This window comes from Malaclemys terrapin, chromosome 3, assembly GCF_027887155.1.
Source record: "Malaclemys terrapin pileata isolate rMalTer1 chromosome 3, rMalTer1.hap1, whole genome shotgun sequence".
Lineage (NCBI taxonomy): Eukaryota > Metazoa > Chordata > Testudines > Emydidae > Malaclemys > Malaclemys terrapin.
Genome location: NC_071507.1, coordinates 138,460,805 through 138,484,094, shown reverse-complemented (window position 1 = coordinate 138,484,094; position 23,290 = coordinate 138,460,805).

Sequence of the window (23,290 nt, the reverse complement as noted above, 5' to 3'; positions counted from 1 at the left end):
GGATTACTTCGTCACCTAATTAGACCCATTGGCTTCAATGGGACTATTTTTGTGAGCAAATGCTCATCTTGTGGGGAAGGGTTGTACAATCTAGATCTTTAAGTCCCCAGTGCTTAATCTGATCCAGTGTGTGTGGTCCTATTGACTTCAGGTCCCTGCTACCTACTGCTCGGAGCCTCTATCCATGACAGTTCCATCTTGCAACCCCAGAACTGGAAGTATTGATGCCATTATGCATTATTTGTTTGTGCCACTGTCTTGCCATGCAAGAAAGTGTTGTAATTAACTCTGGGTACAAAGCACTGATTTGAAGAATGGATTAAATGCTTGTGTAGATCAGCCAAAGCCATTCTGGGAAGATTTGCTTCCATAAAGTCGGAATCACATTTGTGTGAACTGCTTTGGAAAATGAAGTTCTTTGGTCTGTGCAAGTTCTTAAATCATTTTAAAAATCATTCCAGCTCGAGCCATTGTCTCAATATTCTAGAATAGTCAGGGTCTAAGACTGTTTTGTATTATTTGAATGTTCTCCATGCTCTTTGCAGTCAGACAGAATTAACATAACAGGTGACAATATTGTCTGCATGGGCCAAAAGCCCATAAATACAGTACTTGGTGTTTAGGTTACGGTTTGTCTAAAGAAGGCCACAAGTGTCAACAGTGGTAGGGAAAGGCAGCTCCCTCAACATTTTTACAAGACTCCCCTTCAGCAATTCCAGAAGAGTCCAAAAGCATCCTTGCCCCAAACTCCCTTTTTAGAAAATGGGGGGCAAAATGGGTGTATTCTACCCCCCAATATACACCCCAATAGCAACCCAAGCATTCAAGGCTGATGTGTGTCTGCACATATAAGAGAGACAAATAATTGCCACCTTCAAAGTGACTGCACTCCTAAGTGAGGGGGGCATATTCTCCTGTACTACTGCCATCACTTTTGGTTGGAGGGCAGACTCATAGAGGCCCTGCTCCTGGAGAAAGCTAGGAACTATTCAGCACTGAAAAACTTTCCATGGCTACTGGCCCATCTACTATCATCAACAGTCATGTTAAAAATTCTCTCTAACTAAAATAGATTGGAGAGCATCCCAACTAATACAAAACACCCACCGATAGAATGGTCCAAATACCTATCCTATTGAGGCAATTTCATCAGATCACTATTTTATACAAACTTTAACTGCCAGCATTTGCTCAGCAGAGGCCTGAGAGTTGAGACAGTTAAAATGGGATACTCTTGGTGTTCTCTCACTCTTCCCAAACATGACATTTAAATTTTCTAGACCAGTCAGACCACCGGAGTACTGCCTGTCACTACCAATGCACCAGATGTTTGGTTTTCTGTAGTAACCATTTCTGTAAAATAAGCCACTGTAGTTTCTTTCTTCTCACCCTTCAGCTGTGTGTGCTCAAGAACTTATGACAGTAGCTGTCACTGTAATTCAGGAAAACTGCCATGGGGCATAGACTGATTTTTTTCAATCTGGAATTATGGTCAAAGCAAAGAGGTAAAGTGAAAGTCAAACAGAAATTGGTCACAGGCAGAAGCCTTCATAGATTTAAACCAATTCAAAATAGTATGGATGGTGCTCAATATCACAAATACCAATAAAATGAAAGATTTGGTCTTCCTTTGAAGTGTCTTTGCTGTGTAAATTATCTGCTTAAGGCTTAAAGATCCTGCAGTGCATTCCTTAGTTGCATTTTCATCTGGCTTCAGAAGCAATGATGCTAAATCAGAAGTAGGCATTTGCATAGTGTCAGAGTCCACCTCACATAATGACTTCTCACAATAAATTATGAGTGTTTGGTTGCTGCAGCATTTGCAACTGAGAAACCTCAAACTGTACACAACATTTGTACTAGGTGATGCCAAGGAGCTTTGACCTTGATATGTAATGTGAGAGTCATTCCATATATTAACCCTGACTGATGGAAGTGTTTAGCAATGTCACAATCAATAAAGAAGAGCTCATTCTCAATACCATGCTTTCCAAACCATAGTTCTCCTATGTTACCTATCAGCTCTGTGTTCTTGGGGAACCAGGGTGCAGTACCCAGCCTGTCTGACTCACAAAAGACTCCCCCTACCCCCAACCTCTACTTGAACCAAAACTGATCAGAAGAAAGATGTACAAAAAGCAATGAAAAGGCAGTGGGAGACAGACTTAAACCCCTGCGACAAGGGTGACAGAATTAAGGAAACTTCCCTAGCCTCATTTGCATAGAAGATGGGACAGGGAGGCATCTCCATTAGCATACAGAATGGAGAACAGAGATTCCAGGGCAAGAACTGCACTGAACTCTGGAACCAGAAAAGCAGGGAAGCACTGCATGATGGGGGATCTCTGCTCCAGATGTTAATGAACCCACATCTGCACACACCCAACTCAGTAGTTATCAGCATGTCCATGGACTCAGTAGGCTGGGTCGAGCAGCATTTCCAAGTTGCCACCCTCATAGGCCCTTGGATTCAGCAGGCTGGGTCGAACAGCACTTCCATGGGCACTGCACTGGAATAGAGAATGCCTGAGCAGGCACTTTCAATCTGCCACCTTTTTATGTCCCTGGACTCAGCAGACTGGGTCGAGCAGCAATTCCAAGCTGCCTCCTCATATGTTCCAGGTTCAGCACATCCCTATCCCAACGTTACAATTGTTCTGGTAGTAACCCACTTGATGAGCAAACCCCACAGGATTTTTGGGCACTGCAGGGATCTTTAGCTTAGGTATGAGGAGCGTTGCTGCAGAGCAAATGAGGAAGCCAAAAAACACCCACGAGGGATCAAGAGCGAGAGAGCGACAGAGAGAGGAGCAACCAGCTTAACCATGAAAATTATTTATTGCCAGGTAATAACCATAGGGGAGCCAAACAAACAAAACAGTTATAATATTAAATCTAACTTAAATTTGATTCTAAAAGTCAGGTTTAGAAAACTAACTGATCACATGAGTCAGGGTCAGAAGGCTATACTGAGAGAGAGAGAGAGAGATGGATTCTCACCACTCTGTGAAGCTTGAATGGATTGGGGTCCCAGGTGGTGGTGGTAGCTGAGGGTCCAGAGTGCTGGAGACAGGCAGAGCCGCCAGTGCAATGAGTCAGGAGAAGATGAAGTCCCAATGGAACTGTTGCAGATTTTGAATCCAGGCATCAGAACACTTACTTGAGCCTGGGTAGGGGTTTTTGTAGAGAAACAACAATGGTTTATTTTTCTTTTATTCTACTGGTAATTGTGCTGTGATCACTGGAATCAGCCAAAGAGGCATGAGTTTTTCTAACTACTGAGATATACTTACATTTTCAAAAGTGACTAGAAATTTGGGGTGGCTCAGTTTTTGGATTTTCAATATGGGACACTGCAGAGAGGTCTTGTATTCAGAGGGCACGTACTCGTCACTTTCTGATAATCAAGCTTCTTTAATGTATTTCAAGTTTGGCACCAAAATGGAGGCATTCAAAATCACTAGTCACTTGAAAAAAATGCAGGTGTTGTGTTCCAAATCCCACACTGAAGGTATATAATGCTTAGTGAAGCCTATGGAAGTTATTCATCCTCCAGCAGAAGAAATGAGCTCCCGGCCTATACTGAAACCATTATTTATAAGGAAGAGCATCCATACGCGATCACTAATCTCCCAGGAGTCATCTCTTTGGCCTCACTGACTCCTCTTTAGTCAGGACTGGGAACATACAAGAAAGTGTTAAAAACCCCTCCCTTCTGAACTAGGCCCCAGTCTTGAAATTGGTGGCAGGCAGGGCCGGCTCCAGGGATTTGGCTGCCCCAAGCAGCCAAAATAAATAAATAAAATAAAAAAAGCCGCGATCGCGACCTGTGGCAGCAATTCGGCGGGAGGTCCTTCGCTCCAAGCGGGAGTGAGGGACCGTCCGCCGAATTGCCGCCAAATAGCTGGACGTGCTGCCCCTCTCCGGAGCGGCCGCCCCAAGCACCTGCTTGCCAGGCTGGTGCCTGGAGCCGGCCCTGGTGGCAGGGAAAGCTACCAAAAGCATGTAAGTGACTTAGCAGCCTAAGTCCAATTTTCAAAAATGTCTTAGGTACTTTGTACCTTAACTTTGACTTTGAAAGCAATGAGAATTATGTAACTAATTGGCTTAGGCACTTTTGAAAATTCCATTAGGCCCCTATCTGCATCTTAGGACCCTAAAAGCCTTTTAAAATCAGGCCCTAAATCACTCTCTAAAAAGGGAACAGAGAGTCCTGTGGCACCTTTAAGACTAACAGATGTATTGGAGCATAAGCTTTCGTGGGTGAATACCCATTTTGTCAGACGCATGCGTCTGTTAGTCTTAAAGGTGCCACAGGACTCTCTGTTGCTTTTTACAGATCCAGACTAACACGGCTACCCCTCTGATATCTAAAAAGGGACTTAGGCTTCTATGTCATTTAGGTGCTCTTGAAGAATTTACCCTGTGTACAGGTGGCCTGCTGAGTTAATACCTATGGTTTTCTATCTATTCCAGCCAAGTTCCGTGGCTTTGAGAGAACAAACATCTGGGAAATGGTAAAAGTAAAACAAATCTTTAAGAAGGGGAAAATAAGTTTAATTTTCTGCATGCTTGATCTGTCTGTTTTATCTGTATGCTATGATCTAGCCACAGTCACAGCTATACCATTTTGTTCTTTTTTTGTGTGTGCTTTGGAATTGACAGCAGCTGTAATAGATTATGTCTGAATATGTTCAGAACTATTACGTTTAACAAATAATCAACACTTATGCATGATGGCCTGCAGCCAGACAGAAAAATGTTGAAAACAAACTATTTTCTCAGTACTACAAAGACTTACGCATGTGCTTAACATTACACACACTCTCTGAGTAATCCTATGGACTTCAGTCGGACTACTCAGTGAGTAAAGTTAAATATGTGCATAAATCTTTGAAGGATTAGCGTCTGTAGCCCTGACCATGCAAATGACTACATGCAAGTTCATCCTTGCACTTGGACAGAGCTCCACTGAAATAAATGGGGCTTATTCAGCACAAGGATATACCTTCACAAAGTGAATTGCAGGACCAGGACCCATTTGTTTAATAGGTGCACTGATTTCTCTTCACTGAAGTGTTAAAGACATGACACTCGGCTCAGTAATTCAGTTAGTTTCTTTTATTAACACGTATAATAAGATGGAGTTCAGGTAATGGTAGTAATTGTGCTGTGATTACTGGAATCAGTCATTTAGATTGGCAAAGAAGAATTTCTTGATATTATAGGGTCATACAGTATCTGAATTTACCCACTCACAACCAGTTTTACACTGGTGACACTGGCTTATCTCAAGTTGCTTTAGATTGAAATCAGTGGAACTGAAATCAGAATCTAATTTGCTGTATTTATACACTGCAACAAAATAAGTCAAGAGATATTTTGTTCAATTGGCTACTACTGTATATGCAAAGAGTTTCAGGTATATATGGATGGTGCTATAGATAAAAAAAGCTGCTTCTAGCATGTTTGCGAAAAACAAAACAAAACAAGGCTCAACCTGCAAGAAAAAAAACATACTTATGAACTAGGATAGGGTTACCATATTTCCACAATCAAAAAAGAGGACACGGGGGAAGGGGGAGAGCCCCGCCCTAGCCCCGCCCCTGCTCCACCCCCATCCACTCCCTCCCACTTCCCACCCCTGACTGCCCCCCTCAGAACCTCAACCCCGCATGCTTCTTGTCCCCTGACTGCCCCCTGCTGAGAACCCCCGTAGGACCCTACCTGTCCCCTGACTGCCCTGACCCTTATCCACTCGCATGGGTGGCAGGGTTGTAGAAATTTTGGTGGTGGTGCCCAGAACCCCCTCCCCCACCCGCCTAATGCTCTGGGAGGGGGGTTGGGTTGGGGGAGGAGGTCTGGGGTGCAGGTCCTGGGCTGGGGATTAGGGTGCAGGAAGGGTGCAGGGTGCAGGTTCTGGGATAGAGTTTGGGTGCTGGGTGCAGGCTCCGGGCTGGAGCAGGGGGTAGGTATGCAGGAGGGGGTGAGGGGTGCAGGCTCTGGGATGGAGTTTGGGAGTGGGAGGCGGTGCAAAGGGAGGGAGTGCAGGCTTTGGGAGGGAATTTGAGGGCAGGAGGGGATGTGTGGGAAGGGGGGGGTTGGGAGGGAGTTTTGGGATAGGAGGGGATGCAGGGGTCAGGGCTGTGGGTCTGAGGATGAGGGGTTCATGATGTAGGAGGGGGCTCAGGGATGGAGCAGAGGATTAGGATGTGGGGGGATGATGGCTGGGGCTGAAGGGTTTGGGGCATTGGAAAGGCTCAGGGCTAGGGTGGAAGGGCAGGGTAAGGGCAGGGTAAGGGCAGCCTGTCTTCCCATTAGTGGATGGGGGCACTAGGACCCGGGGGCAGCAGACAGCAGTTGTTGCTGGCTCTGGCAGTACAAGCAGACAAGGGAGAGGCGGGGGGGCCCACAGGGGGGACGCGCGGAGGGGGGGTGGCAGGTGGAGGCTGGGGACCCATCCAACACTCCCTCGCTCCCTGACTGCCCCCCCCCAGACTCCTCTTACCATTCTGGCTCCACGTGTTTGCAAAATATGCTGCCCGGTGGGTCAGTTTATGTGTTACACAGGGCTGCAGACAGAGGGAGGGAGGAGCAGAGGAGGGCTCTGGCTGCTGGAGGCCAATGGGAGTGGGTCAATCGGCCCAGCCGCCCAATCAGCAGCCGCACTCTGCATGGAAGGGAGGGAGGGAGGCGAGGGAGAAAAAAACCCCGGACATTTTAACCTTGTTACCAATTCCTCCCGGACAGCTATTTAGAGACGCAAAAGCTGGACATGTCCGGGGAAATACGGATGGATGGTAACCCTAAACTAGGAACCACTCAGATTCAGCTATATTTAAAATGGACGTCAGTGCAAAATGCACCTTGAATAACTTAAAGGAGCACTGGTCCCTAATTTCCGAACTTTTCAAGACGTTCCAGTTAAAATATTCCTCCTTCCAGAAACAGATGATTCCAGTACATAGAACTGAGCTGCAGAGTGTTTCAAATAGAGCTCAAGGAAAAAATGCAGAAACATTTTCAGACCATTTTTCACTGACATTTTGAATTGTGGAAGTAGAGCAGTAAACATCACACAGTATTTTAAGCTATTTTTGGTGGGACGGAGCTCCATTGATCCCGGGTATCCCTGTGGCTAGACAAAGCTGCCAGACCTGCAATCTAGCCTTGACTGTCCCATAATCCCTATCATGTTGGAATCTCAATCGCCGAGCAAACGCTCAGGGATTTGTCTATATAGCCCCGGGAATGGATTGTCTAGTGTTTGCACACCCCTAGTCTATATTCTACTTTTCCATGTCTTCTTATTTACATTTTGTACAATCTTCCTTATTTCCCAACTGTCCATGATTCTCTCTTTATTTATTTAACAGTAGATTTTAAATGAGGAGTTCAGTATCATAACTAATTTGGAGTTTTCATCAATTTTAACCAACTCTTTTCCGCCAACCCCACCAACATCCACAGCTAGGTTTAATCATGCAGTGACATTAATATGCGTTCATTGTGTGCAAGGTTATATCTGTCCTGTGTACTTATAGTTCCAAGTCTTATCAAAGTGTGTGATCTGGTTCAAACTATACCAAGAACATGGAAAGGCAGAGGGATATATGCAATGAACATTAAAAATAAGCCACTGATCTCACTTCTACTTCCTAAATGTCACAAAAATGTGCCATTCTAAATTTTTCGGGGCTGCTGGAATGCTGCCTGCATATTCCAGGTCTTATGTCAGCTTGATATCCATCTGTCCATTTGCTGGGCACCACTTCCTCTATCATTTTTGGTATCTCTCCCTCTGTTCAAATTCAGTGAAATAAGATGGTTGTATAGGGCAAAATATCTAGCTATATTCTGCCTCTCATTCACAGTGGTTTTGGTCCATGGGGAGAAATACTGGGTATGGTATCCCCTTGTACTGTACACTGAACCCACTTGAGTGTTTCTGGAGAATGTTCTGGTGCCAGGGAACAATTTAATTCTAAAATAAATAAGTCAGCACACATAATTTTAAATATACCCTGAACATCAACATTGTATGTCAATGTCGTTCAGTCAATTTAATGTTTTGGTCTGGGGCAGCTGTCTGGCTAATCAGATTGGCAATAGGCTATGGAAGGTGAAATTCTGTTTTGTGCCGCTAAGAGGCCTGATCTTGCAAATGGGGATTTCAGAGAGAGGTGGGGAGGCTAAGGTAGCTTTAAGACATCTTTGCACTCTCCGGATTCTGAGATGCTCTGGCCCCAAGACAGTCTTGGGGACTTGTTTTAAATTACACAGCTTCCCTGGGTTGTCCAGTGGGCCATGGTGTTGCCCAGAATCTCCTCAGTTGTGCTGTTAGCTCGCCCCTGATATGCCCCTCCTACCACTGGTATGACCTTTCACTAAGGTTTGCAAGGGGATTCTGAGAGGAAAACCAAGGGATATAATTCTTCTACTGGCCAGATCCAGGGCTTTTAGAGTCCCTTTACGTTGCTCTAGCTCTTTTACTCAGTTTAAAGGGGCTGGATCGGGGGTGTGTGTGGGGAGAGAATCTCACCCAGATTCTTTCAACGGTAATGGACCCATTTTAATCCAGCACAGAATGACAGTGAGTGAAAGTTTTACCATCCAACAACCCAGTGGGCTGAGCCAAAACCCAATCAGATGAATGAAAAAATGATTGGCTTGCAAGGGATTTGGATCAGGGCACACACGAACACCTACTAGCAACCTTGAAACCAACTGTTGAGAGTCTTATCTTCAATGCTGGAGACCCTTCCAGTTACTTCATTAAGCATGGCAAAGCATAAACATATAAGACCATGGAAAATATCCTCTCACTTCTAGAGTTGCTTCTCTCAGGTCAGGGACAAGACAGGTTGGGTAAGCTATCTTTGCTATGGTACATTCCCTATCTGTTCTGTGTCCAGAGGTCAAAGTATCTGGCTCATTTCATTAAGAAAGGAAGAAAGAATCTGTGACCACCTAGGTCATGACACCTCCTAGCCACTTGGAAAATACCTAATCTACCTGCAGATAGGATGACATGCCTATTTGTAAAACTATCTGAAATGTTGATTGTTTGTGTGCAACATTTCTGTAAGGGCAATTTTTATATGAGTACTGGCACAAATTTCAGTTTCTGACTAGTTGTGTATCTAATGTTTTCCCTACCAAAAATTGATTTCTCTGTTTAATAGCACAGTAAAAAAAAAATCCATATTTCTGCACTGTGGAATTTGCTTTTAAGTTAACAGATACATGTAAAATATCTAGTTCATGAATCTTTTAATGAGTGTGTACCATTTGTGATCAGAGGTGATACATGGGGGGGCATGCTGGGTCACAGGCCCCCCAGATTTCTGCCAAGGTTTATATGCCCTTCTCTGAACCCCACTGCATATCCCCAGAACCTTTAAATCATAGTTTTCAAACTGTGGGGTGCACCCCCCTATGGCGGTGCAGAGGAATGTATGGGGTGGGGGGTGAACAGTGGTTCCAAGTGGCTTGGGGTTCAGTGCAGTGCGGCTTGGAGAGGGAGTGTCACCTCCACCCCCAACTCACCTCTTTTTATCTGGCGGGGGAAACAACCAAAAATTATAACTCAAAGGGGGCGCTCAAATCAAAAAGTTTGAAAAACCACTGCTTTAAATGGTGCCCCCCCACTATCAACTGTTACACATCGTCTCTGTTGTGATCCTAAAAAGATAAAGGTTTGAGAACATGAAGAAGAAACTGCTAATTTTGAAAATAAAAATCAAATTAATAGGCTTATTTAACTTTGTAAATTAATTGATTTGTTTAATTAATTAACACTAATGGGGTGAAATGCCTGAATACACTGGGATTTGGGGGAATTCAAGGAATGCAGAATCAAGTCTGATGAGGTTAGACAACATGCGTTCCACTGGAAGCCTGATCCAAAGCCCATTGCTGTCAATGGGAGTCTTTCCATTGATTTCAGTCAATTTTGGATCAGATGCACTTCTGAACCCTGGGTCCTCACTGACCAAAGGCAACCACAGTGAGTGGGGTATGGTGAGGGAGCAGAGAGGGGCCCATCTCCACCTGGGGAAGAAGGCACCTTGCTTGCTTGGGCTGGCCGCCCCACCAGCCATGGATCCTCTCCACTGACTGCCTCACCAGTTGCTTGTTCCGCTCCCCGCCTCGCCAGCCGCTCATTCATCAGCCAACTGTCAGTCACCTTCTGCTGCCACCTGCCGTGACCTCTGCAGGTCAGTCTCTTAGTGATTTTCAGCTCTTTGCAGGCTGGGCAGAAACACTGTCCCACCACAAGTGATTTCAGCTCTCATTTGAGCACTTTAAAATAACAAGTTTCAGAGTAACAGCCGTGTTAGTCTGTATCCACAAAAAGAAGAACAGGAGTACTTGTGGCACCTTAGAGACTAACAAATTTATTAGAGCATAAGCTTTCGTGGACTACAGCCCACTTCTTCGGATGCATATAGAATGGAACATATATTGAGGAGATATATATACACACATACAGAGAGCATGAACAGGTGGGAGTTGTCTTACCAACTCTGAGAGGCCAATTAATTAAGAGAAAAAAAAAAACTTTTGAAGTGATAATCAAGCTAGCCGAGTACAGACAGTGTGATAAGAAGTGTGAGAATACTTACAAGGGGAGATAGAGTCAACGTTTGTAATGGCTCAGCCATTCCCAGTCCTTATTCAAACCGGAGTTGATTGTGTCTAGTTTGCATATCAATTCTAGCTCTGCAGTCTCTCTTTGGAGTCTGTTTTTGAAGTTTTTCTGTTGTAATATAGCCACCCGCAGGTCTGTCACTGAATGACCAGACAGGTTAAAGTGTTCTCCCACTGGTTTTTGAGTATTTTGATTCCTGATGTCAGATTTGTGTCCATTAATTCTTTTGCGTAGAGACTGTCCGGTTTGGACAAAAACAGACTCCAAAGAGAGACTGCAGAGCTAGAATTGATATGCAAACTAGACACAATCAACTCCGGTTTGAATAAGGACTGGGAATGGCTGAGCCATTACAAACGTTGACTCTATCTCCCCTTGTAAGTACTCTCACACTTCTTATCACACTGTCTGTACTCGGCTAGCTTGATTATCACTTCAAAAGTTTTTTTTTTCTCTTAATTAATTGGCCTCTCAGAGTTGGTAAGACAACTCCCACCTGCTTATGCTCTCTGTATGTGTGTATATATATCTCCTCATTATATGTTCCATTCTATATGCATCCGAAGAAGTGGGCTGTAGTCCACGAAAGCTTATGCTCTAATGAATTTGTTAGTCTCTAAGGTGCCACAAGTACTCCTGTTCTTCTTTTTTTAAAATAACAAAAGGCTCCTAATAAAGCCTATCTAGCTTTGTCAGTTGAACTGTGGGGAGGAACAGGTTAAACCAGACTGTGGACCCTTAAGGAGAATCCACATCTCCTGGCTGGGACCAACTGACTGACCCAGCCAGCCAGCATATCCTAACCCTCTCCCTACTTTCACAGGGGTCTGGCATTCGAGCCCCTGTCTTCGAGAGTTTCTTTCAACTGACAGTGACCCCTCAATCATGACAGGCTCAGTATAGTTTTATTCCTGTTTACTCATACAATAGAGATAACAACATAGATAACAACATTTCACTACCCCTGCATTCAATACTACAGTGTTTTGTAACCCAACACCAGCCAAAGTTGATCACTTTTGAGCAACACTGCTCCTGTTTGCTGGATACCTATGCAGAGTAGGTGTGCTCCTGAAGTCTGTCCCCCTCCCAGCTAGCTATCAGGGGAGAACTCATTCAGACCCTGCTTACACAAGTGTTTAAGAGCTTTCCTGAATTGAGACCTCTAAATTGGACCTACACTGAGGGTATGTCTACACTACGGGATTAATCCGAATTTATATAATTCGAATTTTGGAAACAGATTGTATAAAGTCGAATGTATGCGGCCACACTAAGCACATTACTTCGGCGGTGTTCATCCATGTACCAGGGCTAGCGTCGATTTCCAGAGCGTTGCACTGTGGGTAGTTATCCCATAGCTATCCCATAGTTCCTGTAGTCTCCCCCCATCCACTGGAATTCTGGGTTGAGATCCCAGTGCCTGAAGGGGCAAAAAACATTGTCGCAGGTGGTTCTGGGTACAGTCTCGCCCCTCCTTCCATGAAAGTAATGGCAGACAACCATTTTGCGCCTTTTTTCCTGGGTGAACACTGCAGACTCCATACCATGGCAAGCATGGAGCCCACTCAGCTCAAGACAGCAGTCATGAACATTGTAAACACCTCGCGCGTTCTTGTGCAGTTTATGCTGAGCCAGGACCAGAAAAACGAGGAGAGGAGGAGGCGGCGATGGCAGCACAGCGACAAGAGTGATGAGGACATGGACATAGACATGGACATGGACACAGAATTCTCTTAAACCGCGGGCCCTGGTGCTTTGGAGATCACATTCTTAATGGGGCAGGTTCTATCTGTGGAACACCAATTCTGGGCCCAGGAAACAAGCACAGACTGGTGGGACTGCAAAGCGTTGCAGGTGTGGGACGATTCCCAGTGGCTGTGAAACTTTCGCATGCGTAAGGGCACTTTCATGGAACTTTGTGACTTGCTTTCCCCTGCCCTGAAGCGCCAGAATACCAAGATGAGGGCAGACCTCACAGTTGAGAAGCGAGTGGCGATAGCCCTGTGGAAGCTTGCAATGCCAGACAGCTACTGGTCAGTCGGGAATCAATTTGGAGTGGGCAAATCTACTGTGGGGGCTGCTGTGATGCAAGTAGCCAAAGCAATCACTGAGGTGCTGCTACGAAAGGTAGTGACTCTGAGAAATGTGCAGGTCATAGTGGATGGCTTTGCTGCAATGGGATTCCCTAACTGTGGTGGGGCAATAGATGGAACCCATATCCCTATCTTGGCAACGGAGCACCAGGATACCCAGTACATAAACTGCAAGGGGTTCTTTTCAATGGTGCTGCAAGCACTTGTGGATCACAAGGGACGTTTCACCAACATCAACGTGGGCTGGCCGGGAAGGGTTCATGAGGCTTGCGTCTTCAGGAACACTAATCTGTTTAAACGGCTGCAGCAAGGGACTTACTTCCCGGACCAGAAAATAACCATTGGGGATGTTGAAATGCCAATAGTTATTCTTGGGGACCCAGCCTACCCCTTAATGCCATGGGTCATGAAGCCATACACAGGCAGCCTGGACAGGAGTCAGGAGCTGTTCAACTACAAGCTGAGCAAGTGCAGAATGGTGGTAGAATGTGCATTTGGCTGTTTAAAAGGTCACTGGCGATCGTTACTGACTCACTCAGACCTCAGCCAAACCAATATCCCCATTGTTATTGCTGCTTGCTGTGTGCTCCACAATCTCTGTGAAAGTAAGGGGGAGATCTTTATGGCGGGGTGGGAGGCTGAGGCAAATCACCTGGCTGCTGATTATGCACAGCCAGACACCAGGGCGATTAGAAGAGCACACCAGGAAGCGCTGCGCATCAGAGAAGCTTTGAAAACCAGTTTCATGACTGGCCAGGCTACAGTGTGAAATTTCTGTTTGTTTCTCCTTCATAAAAAACCACCCCCTTTATTGACTCATTCTCTGTAAGGAACCCACCCTCCCCCTTCCCCCAGCTTGCTTTCAAAGGAAATAAAGTCACTATCATTTAAAAATCATTTATTCTTTATTAATTGATTATAAAAAGAGGGAGAGAACCCGGGTGGGGTTTGGGAGGAGGATCGGCTGGAAGGAAAAGGCCACTAAAAAAAGGTTAAAAAAATGACAGCCTTTTGCTTGGGCTGTCCACTGGGGTGGAATGGGAGAGTGTACGGAGCCTCCCCCACCCCGCGTTGTTACACGTCTGGGTGAGGAGGCTATGGAACATGGTGAGGGGGGTTATACAGGGGCTGTAGCGGCACTCTGTTATCCTGCTGCCGTTCCTGAAGCTCCACCGGATGCCGGAGCATGTCTGTTTGCTCTAGCAGCAGCCCCAGCGTTGCATCCTGCCTCCTCTGATCTTCCTGCCGCCACCTCTCATATCGAACATCTCTCCTCTCCTCACGTTGGTCCCTCCTGTCCTCACGTTCACTGGCTTCTTTCCTATACTTTGAAACTGCGTCCTTCCACTCATTCAGATGAGCTCTTTCACTGCGGGTGGATTCCATGATTTCCACGAACATCTCGTCTCACGTCTTCTTTTTCCGACGCCTTATCTGAGATAGCCTTCAGGATGGAGGAGGGAGGCTTGACAAATTTGCAGCTGCTGGAGGGAGGGAAAAAAGGAGATAATTTTTTAAAAAGATACATCTTGCAGAACAATGCTTATACTCTTTCACGGTGACCAACACTATTCACATTACATAGCACATGTGATTTCTGTGCAAGGTCGCATTTTGCCTCTTAATATTGAGTGCCTGTGGCTTTGCTGCTAGAGATCACAGACGCAGGTCCGGGCAACAGAATTCGGCTTGTATGCGGCCATGGTAAGCCATTGTCTTTCGGCTTCTGCACCCTCCTTTCCCACATACCAAGCAAAGCCCGTTGAGTGCTGCGGTTTCCCTGTTAACCTTCAGCAGCAGAAAACAAACTAACCCCCCCCATCCAATTCTCTGGATGATCGCTTTATCCCTCCCCCCACCGCGTGGCTGGTATCAGGGAAGATCCCTGCAGGAAGCAGACTAACACCCCCCACCCCGCCATGAATTCTCTGGGATGATCGCTTTACCCCTCCCCCCACCGCATTGCTGGTATCAGGGAAGATCCCTGCTAGCCAAACGCAAAAAGCTCAGGGCCAATTCCCCCCTCCCCCCGCGCTTGGCTAACTGCAGGGAAGGATTTCTTTTCAGCCACAGGCAAACAGCCCAGTAAGAACGGCCACCTCTGTCCCCTTAATTAAATTCCCGTATTTCAACCAGGTTACCATGAGCGATATCACTCTCCTGAGGATTACACAGCGAGATAAAGAATGGATGTTACTTGAATGCCAGCAAACACCGGGACCATATGCTGCCAGGCTTTGTCATGCAATGATACCAGATTACTTGCTGCAAGCATGGCATGGTCAAGTGTCCTACCATGGAGGACGGAATAAGGCTGCACTGCCCAGAAACCTTGTGGCAAGGCTTTTGGAGTACCTCCAGGAGAGCTTCATGGAGATGTCCCTGGAGGATTTCCGCTCCATCCCCAGACATGTTAACAGACTTTTCCAGTAGCTGTACTGGCCATGAATGCATCCCAAGTCCTCAGGGCAAAGTAATCATTAAAAAACGCTTGCTTTTAAAACAAGTTTTATATTTTAAAAGATAAACTCACCTGAGTTCCCTTCCATGGGGTCATGGTCTTGGATACTGGCTTGGGAGTGTTGGGAGGGTACTTCAGTCAGGCTGAGAAAAAGATCCTGGCTGTTGGGGAGAACAGAGTGCTGTGTGCTCTCCGCAAGCTAGTCCTCCTCCTCCTCTTCCCCGTCCGCAGAATCCTCAGGTGTAGCTGATGAGATTACCCCCGCCTCGGAATCCACGGTCAGAGGTGGGGTAGTGGTGGCGGTCCCCCCTAGAACTGCATGCAGCTCGGCGTAGAAGCGGCATGTCCGCGGCTCTGACCCGGAGCGACCATTTGCCTCCTTTGTTTTTTGATAGGTTTGTCTGAGCTCCTTGACTTTCACGCGGCACTGATCTCAGTCCCTATTGTGGCCCCTCTCCATCATGCCCTTGGAGATTTTTTCAAAAGTTTTGGCATTTCGTGTTTTCGAACGAAGTTCTGCTAGCACTGAATCCTCTCCCCATATAGCGATCAGATCCAGTACCTCCCGTACGCTCCATGCTGGTGCTCTTTTTCGATTATCGGCCTGCATGGTTACCTGTTCTGATGAGCTCTCTGTGGTCACCTGTGCTCTCCTGTGCTGGGCAAATAGGAAATGAAATTCAAATGTTCGTGGGGCTTTTCCTGTCTACCTGGCCAGTGCATCCGAGTTCAGATTGCTGTCCAGAGCGGTCACAATGGTGCACTGTGGGATAGCTCCCGGAGGCCAATACCATCGAATTGCGGCCACAGTAACCCTAATTCGAAATGACAATATCGATTTTGGCACTACTCCGCTCGTCGAGGTGGAGTACAGAAATCGATTTTAAGAGCCCTTTATTTCGAAATAAATGGCTTCATTGTGTGGACGGGTGCAGGGTTAATTCAATTTAACTCTGCTAAATCCGAATTAAAGTCATAGTGTAGACCAGGCCTGACTGTCAGCTAATTTGTGCTTGACCAGGTGTCATTGCTTTCTCAACCAAAAAGTCTTCTGGGCAGGTCAACATCATATTGCTAATGAAGGAACTCCCAATCCACAGACTGAAGATATATTAGTCACCACAAAGGCTCAGTGAATGATCAACTGGGCTCCTTGTGTGGCCCTTTTCACCTAAGCCAAAGAGCAAGTGCAAGGCCCACATTTCTGACTGCTCTGAGCCTCATTATTATCTTTTCAAATACTTAGTGCATCAGGAACGCTACAGGGATCCGATCAATTTCCCTAAGAATAATCAAGGGATTAGTGGAATTTAGACAGAGATTGAATCTGTGTGGAAAATTGTCCATGCTGAGTTCTATTAGAAGGTGCTGCTGTGCAAGATTTGTTGCTAATCATAAGGCAAAATTACAACAAGCTGCGGAAAGAAGAAACTAGTAAACAAAATAATAAAAGTCATTTTAATTATTAAACTACGGTATTATAAATTATATGCCATTCATCATTGCCATAATGAAGTATAAAAAATAGCAGAAAAATCTATATGCTCTATGCACTCTAATTTAATTTTGCATAATAAATTACTATATTACAGAATTTTAAGAAATATGAATAATCACCAAATTACTACCCATTTTCTCCAGCCAGTTTCTAAATTTTAATATAGACAGTTATTACAGATAACCATTGCTTCCTATTGACTGAAATACAATAAAAACTCAAAAGGATATCATAGACACAATCCCAGTTATCAGCCACTAATGATGCTAAATGATGAATTGCTACATTTTTAATAGAACAATCAGAATGTGGTATTTTCATTATCATTCTCAGAACACTTTGTATGCCTGCTATTGTTCTGCTGATTAGCCAATACTAGTGTGGTACTATTTGAAAAGACATAGGAAATGGTGAGTTAGATGTGACAGGTAATTATATCTGTGCTATTTGTGGGGGGTGGGGGGCAAGGGGGATGGGGAAGTGTTTTTCCTGATACAAGCTATAGTTCTTATTCTATCTTTTTTCAAAGCCATTGAAGTAACAATGTAATTTTACCAAAGAAATTTTTTTATTTAACCTCAATGCAATCTGTGGAAATAATATATAAATAAATGAATAAACGCAAGAGAGAAAAACCTCACCATTTGCTTCTAAAGCTTAATATATATCAATTACTATTAATAATCTATTTAGGTTAATATTCATTGTGTTTGTTCTTCTAAAGTAAGAAAACTCATTTCATTAAACATTTATGACAACTGTTGTCAAATGACTCACCCTTCATAAAAAAACAAACATGTAGAAAACAACTAATCGAGAAGAAAGTAGACTATTTTATGATTAACTTTAATCTCTCTCTCTCTCAAACACAGAGTTGAGTCAGCAGAGAAAGACCATTCACAACTTTAAAACAGAAAATATAAACATTTAATATTATAAAAATGAGAGAGAATATTTAATCATTCAAAGTCAGGTTGTGATACCCTTACTCATGTTGAATACTCCAAGAGCTTTTCCACTGAAACCAAACTATTTGAATAGTATGGTAGTCCTCAATGTAGCTGACAGAATCTAGTCCTCAGAAATGCTCACTGCAAGGGAGACTTGGTTCTCCTCCAAGTATTGCTCCCTAAGTATACCTAGATGTCACTTCTGGTGGGTGACTAGCATCATTCTAAAAAAAAGGATTGGGGTCCTCATATTTGAAGTTTAGGTCACATCCTGGACAGTGAGTAGACAGATCATCATATATAACTTCAAAATCCCACACAAGTCACACTGATACTCTTGCTTGGTGCTCGCTTTCCACAGCTTACTATTTTTGGAGGATTCATCCAGACATGATTGTCTTCTTACATGTAGAGCAGGACATTTAATACACAGAAGAAAGGTGTAGTTGGTCTTCAATTACTTTGGGATGGGTTGCAGGCAGCTCAGGAGGGGTTCTCTATGACATGCTCCCCCATGTACTTCACATATTTCCAGTAGATCCAACAGTAATTGGTCTCCATGTCTTCAACCATTGTGGAGTCACCAGGATAAAACCTGATTGCAGCGCAGCTTCTAATGGGGTTGTGCTGGTGAAGCAAAGGAAGCTGCAGCAGTGCTTCAGAGGACCCCAGAGTGAAAGGATGGGGCCTGGTTTTCCCACAGTGCCTATGGCTTTGTGGCATTTCCAGGCCTCACCTGTCTCTGTCTCCTTTACAATCGCCCAGATCCCTCCCCTTTAAATGGAGTACACTGAGAGAAGTCTTTGAGATGAAGTATTGAGTTTTCTGAATTCTTTTTCTCCTCCCAGGAGTTTTCTGCATGTAGTAAGCATGTAGACCTTACTTAGCATGTTATTCACTTGAAACAACCTGAACTGGAATTTTGTGCACCTTGAAATGTACTCTCTCAGCATGGCTTGGTAGATAGAATACAGGGTATGCTGCAGGGATGCAGATGACTTAAGCTGTGAATAAAACAAATTATATTAAACTAGAGTCACAGCAAAGACTATTGTTTTAATTACTACAGAAGAGAATTATCTAGGAATGAATTAGAGTATGATAGTGTCTTGTAAATGATACAGCCAAGAACACATGGTGGTGCTATTTGCATTTGACATAATGTCTATAGAGAGAGCTGGAGGTAGTGTGCTGATGTAACCCACACACCTCCTGGGTGTGGTGTTCTGTCCCATCTAGTGGCACCAAGACCACTTAAAGAAAAAGATAAAAGGAGTCTGCTTAGCAGCCAGCTGGCTTTTAGCTTATGCTGTAGAGGCTCATGCACTAAGCTCCAGAGGTCCCCAGTTTGATCCCACCAGCCGTCTATCGGCATTACACAGGTACTTCAGCCTGTGTTGTTTCACCAACTCTCCCCAGCAGCTTCATCTGGAAGTTGAATCTGTTGGGGGAGGGAATTGACCCTTGTTGAGCTCCACAGATGAGGATTCTGGAGGTGAAAAGACATCTTCCTGTAACTTCTCTCTGGAGTTCATTTTGACAAGAAAGACAGGAACTATTGAAGGGCATTTCTGTTCACCCTTGTATGAGAGGTTCTGCTCGATAACAGAGTGTGGACTGACCCATGTTCACTGTCATCATCTCTGACAGATGCCACAGCAGAAGGTTGATTTTCTTTTTTGGTGGTTCGGGTTCTATAGTGTCCACATCAGAGTGTTGCTCTTTTAAGACTTCTGAAAGCATGCTCAACACCTCATCCTTCTTAGATTTTGGATGACCTTCAGATTCTTAAACCGTGAGTCAAGTGCTGTAGCTATCTTTAGAACTCTCACATTGGTACCTTCTTTGCGTTTTGTCAAATCTGCAGTGAAAGTGTTCTTAAAACGAATAACATGTTCTGGGTCATCATTCGAGACTGCTATAAAACAAAATATATTGTAGAATGTGGGTAAAACAGAACAAGAGACATACTATTCTCTCCCATGGAGTTCAGTCACAAACATAATTAATGCATTATTTTTTTAACGAGCGTCATCATCACGGAAGCATGTCCTCTTGAATGGTGGCTGAAGCATGAAGGGGCATACAAATGTTTAGTATATCTGACACCAAAATAACTTGCAATGCCAGCTACAAAAGTGCCATGTGAACACCTGTTCTCACTTTCAGGTGACATTGTAAATAAGAAGCCGGCAACATTATCTCCCATAAATGTAAATGAACTTGCTTGTCTTAATGATTGGCTGAACAAGAAGTAAGACTGAGTGGACTTGTAGGCTCTAAAGTTTTGCATTGTTTTGTTTTTGAGTGCAGTTATGTAACAAAAAACTAGCTACATTTGCAAGTTGCAGTTTCACGATAACGAGATTGCATTACGGTACTTGTATGAGGTGAACTGAAAAATACTATTTCTTTTAAAAAAAGAAGAACAGGAGTACTTGTGGCACCTTAGAGACTAACAAATTTATTAGAGCATAAGCTTTCGTGGACTACAGCCCACTTCTTCGGATGATATGCATCCGAAGAAGTGGGCTGTAGTCCACGAAAGCTTATGCTCTAATAAATTTGTTAGTCTCTAAGGTGCCACAAGTACTCCTGTTCTTCTTTTTGCGGATACAGACTAACACGGCTGTTACTCTGAAACTATTTCTTTTGTTTATCATTTTTACAATGCAAATATTTGTAATGAAAGTAATATAAAGTGAGCACTGTCCACTTTGTGTTCTTTATGGTAACTGAAATAAATATTTTTGAAAATATAGAAAAACATCCAAAATATTTAACACATTTCAATTGGTATTCTATTGTTTAACAGTGCAATTCAAATAGCAATTAATCGTGATTATTTTTTTTTAGTTAATCGCGTGACTTAACTGTGATTAATCGACAGCTCTAGAAAAAACATTTGCAGGCTCAACAATATCCAATAAAACTCTGCTGCTTTGAATATTATGTGTGAAAACGAAACTGGGTGAGTTTTGAATGGCTTTGGTTTTGATGCAAACATTTCCCACAGCTTTAGAGGAAATTTTAGAAAGCCATCATACTTTGGAAAAAGTGGAACACTACATGATCTTCCCTTTACCTCCAGTTAATGGCTCTAACTACCAAGCTCTACATCAGTGTGAAGAATATTTTTGAGGGGAGAATTAAAAAAAAAAATAAAAAAAAATTTAAAAAATTTGCCAGTACAATTGACGATTTAAAGAGCAGGGAAAATAAAGTTTTCGGATTTCTTTCAGTTTTCAGTAGTGTCTTTGAAATCTTTGTTCTTTCAAACTTCAGCTAGCTAGTCTCTCTTTAGCACTCAAGTTTGGCAGCAGTCTGTGCTTTCCACTTCTCTTCATTAGCCTCAATTTATGCAGTCAGCTTTTCTTCTACCATTTTGCTGAAATGGTTGTTTTCTTAAATTGCTTTGTCAAGTATTCTGTATGTGCTCTTCTTTCTCAGCTACTTGCTTTAAGATCTCAGCTTCACAAGACAATTGCACTGCAGTTTTCAATTCTAAAAAAAAAAAAAAAAAAAAAAAAACAGAACAGTGAAAGATTCTTCTTCTGAAGAAGGTAGTGATGAAAGTCTGACATGCTTTCTTTCCAATTAGGACCATCAATTCAAATACCTACCCAAAGGCACTTTTTTTTTGTTGCATCAGGAGTCTGAAATGTACTTTAGAAAGTCAAATATAAAAACCCTGCCCAATTCAACATTTATAGGGCAAACTCTCTTTTGTAAACTCCCTAAAAATGAATATTGTTAGAAAAGATATGTTATCTTTTTCCTGAAAAATGGAAAAGTGTATTCTGCTGAGATTTGTGGAGAAGAATCATGTCTCAATACGTAATCATGTTCACTTCACAACTGAACAGAGTATAGCGGCCAAAGGGGTTGATCATAAGAACAATTTTCCAATCTTCTGTCTATGCTGATCACTCAATAACATAATGCCAGAAAACATACTTTTTTGTACATTTTGCACATCAGAGTTGGTGTAATGTAGGAGGGGCTACAAAATATGAACAGTTCCTAATTCTTACTTCCCAATTAGTTACCAGTAGATAACTAATTACATTATTTGATTAGGGAAGCATAAATTTACCTTAGTAAACTACTTCATCGTTTATTGGATTCAAACATGCAGAGCTAAATGGGACATTTAATTAAACTCCAAACAATAAACAATACTGAGAAAGCTACTATAGAGAAATAGGTTGCCAAAATATTTCCAAGATGATGAAAGTAAATGTTATTGCAACTTTACATTATGATTTAATATACAGGACCCCAAAGAGTATTTTATTCTTCTGAAGACCAGTACAAGTGGAGATTTCTTCTTTCCCATATGAGAAAATCTGATGCAGCTGATTGATTTATATTCATTTTAGTTATTTTCCTCCTGAATAATGAAGCTGGTAGTGCAGGAAGAATACACCTCTTTAAATCAAACTGCTCCTGCCTTCAAGTGTTGATGCTGGTTTACAAGTGCAAACCTTTCAAAGACAAAGTTGTATATGTATTTAATTCTATTTAAACATGCTGAGCCAGATCTTCAGTTGGGGTAAATCAATGTAGTTCCACTAACGTCAATGGAACAACACAGGCTTATAGCAACTAAGGATCTGGACCTCTATTTGTCAATAATAAAAGATAACAAATTGTCCTAAACATTAAATTTTCACATTTTCCTAGAAGGATGATCTTAGATTTAAACTCAGTTGCTGTCCCTCTTATGGCTATTTGATATTTGTTTGTTTTGTTAATCTAAAATAAAAGCAATCTTCAGTGAAAGTACATTTGGCTCTTCGTATATGGAAAACATAACACTAATTGCATTGTATTATCTCTTGATTAACAAACCATTCACAAATGCCACCACCATCTAAATCTGGAATGCATTTTATAAATACTTACAACAAATACATGGGAAAATGTATTTCTCTGAGAGGTAATTGGGAACATCCATGACAAAACAAATTAGCAAACAAAAACAAATTGAAGTGTAAATGTTTCCAGATGTTATACTTCCTCTATGATGGGAATCATCTCAGGGTTTGTGGGATGACACAGAATGCCCTCTGTGGCATGGCTCGAGATCAAGGGCAATCATTTCTGCTACTTTCTTGTATGTAGATAGCGTGGTTGGAGAATTGCAGGATGTTTCACTGTTTTTGTGGGAAACTTCTTGGAATGATTCTGTCTTCCCATGCAGGATAGCGAATCACAAATTGGTAGCGATTGCACTCATGTTCACTATCAATGGCATGGTAGACTAAAATGCTGTTGCTATGCAGAGCAGAAATAATTTCTTCCTTTCCAGTCTCCTGTTGTTCTTTTTCAGTATAAGTTCAGATGTGTTATAATTTATTAGAAGTTATAGGAGAGATGTTCCATTACTATTTAATATAATATAAGCTTGAGCTGTAAACATCTTATTTCAAGATGAAAAATAATTTTGAATAATAAAAAAAACAGGGAAAGTTCCTTTTTTTAGCCAGGTTGATGAACCTGTCACAACTGGCTACACTCCCAGGTATTTGGCGATCCACTTTATTATGGTTTCCATCTAGCCGTTCCAATTGGCTTTCAAAAAACTCCATCATGGCTTTGGTAGTGATATAGTTAGGAGGACTTGAG